This window comes from Centruroides sculpturatus, unplaced genomic scaffold (genome assembly GCF_000671375.1).
Source record: "Centruroides sculpturatus isolate CEXI.00-Female unplaced genomic scaffold, Cexi_2.0 scaffold698, whole genome shotgun sequence".
Classification (NCBI taxonomy): Eukaryota; Metazoa; Arthropoda; class Arachnida; order Scorpiones; family Buthidae; genus Centruroides; species Centruroides sculpturatus.
Window position 1 is genome coordinate 201,101 of NW_019385119.1, and position 6,000 is coordinate 207,100.

At 27.5% G+C, this 6,000-nt stretch overlaps 1 protein-coding gene across 1 annotated transcript in view; it reads left to right on the top strand.

Annotated features, from left to right (window-relative positions):
- LOC111635037 (caskin-2-like) overlaps nucleotides 1-6,000 on the top strand; it is a 105,055-nt gene that overhangs the window by 66,092 nt on the left and 32,963 nt on the right. The gene's annotated exons all lie outside the window — the stretch shown is intronic.

A 6,000-nucleotide genomic window follows, 5' to 3' on the forward strand; every position in this document is an offset into this window, starting at 1 on the left:
GTCAAAGGTGTCAAATTTGAAGTTTGTAGCCCCCGCAGAATAGATTTGGAGATAAACTGCATATATAATACATACAGAATTTCAAACGCGATGACCCTTTAATACTTTATGTTGTGATAATCAGGAATTTCGAACTGAACTAAATTACTTATGGATTTGCATGTATGGTACTGTACAGTACATGCTTTGAATTATTCCACCATAATTAAACAAAGTAGTATTTGCTGTATTTATTTTGCTGTTCATTTATCTTATGTCATAAGTAATTATAAGGCTTTGAATAAAAGTTGCAATAATTTATATTCCTGTTTTATATAATAAACATATAATAATTTAAGTTGTAACTTTCTACAGTATTAAGTTGGATTTAATAAAAGTCTGTTACTGTTTTAAAGTTGTTTACGACAGATATTGTATATTGTGTACAATCCAAAAAAAATCGCTAATTAAAAGTAATTATAAATTATTTAACCAACAGAAACAAATTAGAAATCTTTTAGAAATGTAATGAATTAAAATATATGCGTAGTAAGCATTATTTATTATTAAATATGATAGTATTTCAGTTATCTGAAACTATATGTTCTTCAATCCAACGATCGCCTTAAACAATCGGGCTATAAATTCACTATTATGTTTAGTATATTTATAACTATATGTTCCATGAATTGCTCTCCAAATGTAATTGAAAATATATTGTTTTTTCAATGCAAAAGTCTAAAATAACATTCTTATTCTCACATATTTTTCTACAAATTAGCAATATGAGAAGTATAGAGTTATTAAATTATAGTACATTTATGAATACCTATAAGATTTTGTATTTATTATGAGGTGTACAATGATAGTTTTGACATTATATTCTCCATTCAAACATTAGTTTTAATCTCAATACTTTTTAAGTAATTCTAGCATTTATTATCATGTTCTTAATAATCAGAAAAATATATAAATTTATTATTATTAGATATAATAATAAATTTATATATTTTTATCTGATTGACTAATTTCATGAATCATTTAATAATGATAAAATTGATATCAATGTATGAAGTTATGGGCATTATATATTTTATTTAAGGAGAACTTGGGAATTTTTTGTAATTTATAAAATATTTATGGCATATAATTATATAATACTATAGGAAATATGAAAAGTAAATAAATATGAATTGCCATATTTTACAGCATATAAGATGTAACTTTTATCCAAAATAAAGACTAAAAAAAAACAATCACCCTGCATCTTATGTGTATAATTCTAATCTCTCATAGGCTAATGAATTTCCCAAATGGCTTTCAATAGGCTATGAGTAATCTCTGTCTTGTCTAACCCTTGAATAACAATGTTATTGCTTAATTAAACACATTATTATTTGCTATAGCTAAGCAGCTTTTGCATGTACTCATGTAGGCTATTTTAATTGTAAAAATTAATTTTCCCTGATATCTAAGAGTGTAAATTTTAATTTTACTTTTTTAACCAGAATACAATAAAACAAAAATTTGGGAGCAGAGTGTCAAAGGTGCAGATGGTTTTTAAATATACTAAATACTTTTTCCATTTAGGAATTCTGCACTGAAATGGAGTGCATCTTTTATTTCATAAAATATGGCGCTTTAAATTTTTCATCTTATTTATTTTTGTTTTAGATAAAAAGTAACATTTAAGTTAATTACAGTAATACTGTTTATTCATTTTATATTAAATGATTTTTTCTATTATTTTATTAAGTTTTATTAGAAATAGCTGAATGAAAGTTTTTAGGTTTGAAGCTATTATTACAATGAGGTTCCACTGTAGAATGGTTTCCATTTTATATCATGCTTCTTTTACTTTGAGTAAAGTCATCACCCTCTTATAAATTCATTCATTAAAATTTTCACATTTTAATGAATGAATTTATAAGTGGACCACTGTTTAGTGCTAAAAGTATTCTTCGAATCTCATCATTTATCCTTCTGGTAAGAGAAGACTCATGTTTATTTCAACCATACATCTTTCTAACAGGTGCTGATCTTAAAATATGTCTGTTTGTTTTTAATAGAATGCAGTATCACTGTTATCATTAATCATTTTTTGTATTATTTTTCTTAAAAATATGATATCATTTTAAGTATCATATTTTTTTAAAGAAAAATATATACAGTGATATCCAATATTCAGATATTTGTTAGCGGATTTGAATAACAGTATAACGTGTTTTTCTTTAGGATGCAATAAAATTTTTCTTATCAGACCCATTTATTATTTTCAAAAGAATCATTTTAAGTGTAAAATATGTAAAAGAAATGTGTGTGTAAATTAATATAATGTATGTATGAAGTATTTTACATATCAAATGTAGAAGTTATGTAGCTACATCAGATGTTATGAGTAAGATGATAATTAATTCATATCTTAAAACAATATTGAATAATCATATTTCAATGTTTTCACTTTGTATTAAAAATATAAGGAATATAAAGTATTGTAAAAATAGTTAGGAAATTGAAAAACTGAATCTACTTCAATTGATTTACAATTTGTATTTAAGTACTAATATATAAATTTAAATACTAGTATCATTATTATGTATTTTTTAAAATGCATAATCATGATAATTCATTTTATAGAAATGCATTCAACAGTTTAATTAATGTGTATGTATATTAGAATATGTAATTCACTGGCATGTATTTTTATCTTAAAGATAGTTGGAATAAAATACACGGAAACATTAATATACAGTAATACCTCAACTTACGCGAACCTGGAGTTACGCGATTTTCAAATCTCGTCAATTTGTCTTTTGTTTGAGCGTCACGCAACTCTTAATTACTCACTCCCCCCACACTATTGTTCAGCTTACATGTTCGGACATGTCGCGCGGAATCGACACATAGCTACAATTTATTTTGTGTTATTTATTTCTACAGAGACTCAAGAGACTCTATGTGGTGATTTCTTGTAACTGTAAACGAATCAAAAGATGAGATAAGATTAATGAGAACATCTATTAGCTTACATACATCCGACTTGGATTTTACACAAATTGCGAAATTATACCCCAACTTACGTGAATTCGACTTATGCGGTTATCACTCGGTCCCACCTATTGCGTAAATTCGGGGTATTACTGTATTACATTTATTTAAAATAATGATTTTTATTTTTCTGAATGCTCATAGTGGATAAAGTGTTGTCCTGCTTTGTAATTTATTATTTTGCTTTAACTGTAAGTTTTAAATTTTTATTTTATTTTTATGTTTATTATTATATTCTTGATTTCATTTTCATTCATTTATAGATCATATATAATTATGAACACTGGACACTCCATTAACTGTTTTTTTTTTTTACATATAATGAAAGATTTCTAAAATAATATTATTTTTAAATGTTTTTATTTAACTTCGTATCATGTACTGTATCTTAGAACTCAAACTTCATCCATTTCTAATTAAAATGGAAGACTGAAACTTTGAGGACATACTTAAGTGCAAAGACAATGCATTTTAATGGTGTTTTAGGAAGGTGGCCCCACCCCACCACCCTCCCCATCATAAGATCTGATAAACGTAATCAAATTTAGAATTTAATCATGTGTGTATGTAAATACATTGTAGCGATGTATAGTATGGGTGGGTTACCCTTACTATTCACACCCTTAATCTCTAGAAACGACCAATAAAAATATTATTTTTTTAATTTGAATATATTAAAAATATTATAAACTTATGATCCATATATGGTGTCACAAGTTTACTCATGGTATTTTATCAGTTCACTCATCAATGGTATTTTTGTAACATTTAAAATATTATAATATAATATACAGTAGACTTTTCTTGTAATCACAGATATTATCAGTTGTTTAGTGGNTCCATTGTCATTTTTTTATTTTTCTGTTGCCTTTTTGCAATTCATGATTAATAAAAATAATAAAATGTTACTTACAAATTAAAATCAGAAGAAATTTAACAAAGTTATAAATCGTGGCACAGCGAACATCTAGTCTGGTCTAGTACACCGATAGTACTACTTGTTCATAGATGGCACTTATAATTGAATTAAGTCGTATACCGAACAAAAGTCGTATACCGAGCAAAATTTGTTTTGTCCAAGTAGGACGTATTCTGAATTGGACGTATTCTAAAGTAGACGTATACCGAAGTTCCACTGTATATAATAAGAATCAAAATATATATAAATTATCTGTTTTAATNTATTATTATATATATGAATATATATGTATATATACAGGCTATTTGGAAAATGTGTGGCCAAAATTTAAAGGAGGTTAGAGGGGATGAATATAAAAGGATTCGCAGTACAATGCTTGTCCTGAGATGCTGTGTGAAAGTCCTGGAGAGTAAAGAAAGTGAAAAGGTAAAAGGAAAGAGAGACAGACAAATGTAACAAAGCCCTTTATTAACAAGCCAACCATTGCGCAGCTCTCCCATTTCCATTTGCAGCTCCATACATCAGATGGATATCTGCTAGCTCAGCATTTGTGAAGTGCTGCATGCTGTATGAAATCACAGTGGAAAATGACAGCTTCCCGCATTGCCAACTTGTTTCGACTGCCCTACACAGCGTTTTCTACCACCTTCATGCGGCATTTCCGGACAAGCATTGTACTGTGAATCCTTTTATATTTGATCCTTCTAACCCCCTTTAAATTTTGGCCTTTAAACATTTTCTGATCACCCTGTATAGTGTGTTAGTCCTCAAGAAAATTGGGGTTTAAAATGATTAATTTAAAAAAAAAAAAAAGGTAACAAACATTAAAATTTTATATAAATATTATATGAAATCTTTCAAAACATGAACCATTTTATTTTTATAAAATATTCTTTCTCATTGGAATAAAATTCAAAATTAAAACTGAAAGAGATAACTTATAAAATGAAAATCATTCACGTATATAAATAACATCACTGAATGTTTGAAACATTTCAATTTGGAATTTCAGAATTTTGTGGTTTGAAACATGAGGCAAGTTTATAAAACAAACTGAAAACATTTGTTCCATAAACTCTTTTGTTAGAAAAGTGTTAATGGTTTTCATTTTACAAATTCATTGGAATATTTCATAACAAAGAAAAGTTGTGAGTAGATATTCATTGTAATATTCAATCAAAAGACAGGAGGAAAATTAAATTTATTTCAATACAAAAAGTAATTTTAAATCAAAATAAAATTAACATCAACAATTGCAAAAAAACTATTTTAGAATAATAATAAAAAAATCTAATGAAAAATAAAGTAAAAAATTTCTTATTATATATACAGTGGAACCTCGGTATATGACCTTAATCCGTTCCTGGTGTTTGGACTTATACCGAATAGGACGTATACCAAACCAACCTTTTCCATAAGAAGTAATGTAAAAATGATTAATCCATTCTCATGTAAAAAAATGGCTGGCTTTAAACACCTCGCTTTCCTGGCTAGTTCCTGCTTGATTTTTTATGAGATCAGCATGTATCCTTTTAGCTTTCTCACAAATAATTTCTTCCAATACACTGTCGCCAGCGCACTGTTTTTCAGTTATCCAAAGCAAAAGCAATTTCTCGACATGATCTAATGTCTTCGATCTCTGTTTAGAAATTGATTTAATCCCTTTCACAACGTTAGCAGATTTAGTAATGTCTTTATTTTTCACGATTGTCGATATCATTGTTCTCACAATACGGAATGCAACAGTTAAATCTCAAACACGCGTGCCACCTTCATATTTCTCAACAATCTCTTTTTTCAGTTCCATTGTCATTTTTTTATTTTTCTGTTGCCTTTTTGCAATTCATGATTAATAAAAATAATAAAATGTTACTTACAAATTAAAATCAGAAGAAATTTAACAAAGTTATAAATCGTGGCACCGCGAACGTCTAGTCTAGTGTAGTACACCGATAGTGCTACTTGTTCATAGATGGCGCTTATAATTGAATTAAGTCGTATACCGAGCAAAATTTGTTTCGTCCAAACAGGACGTATTCCGAATTGGACGTATT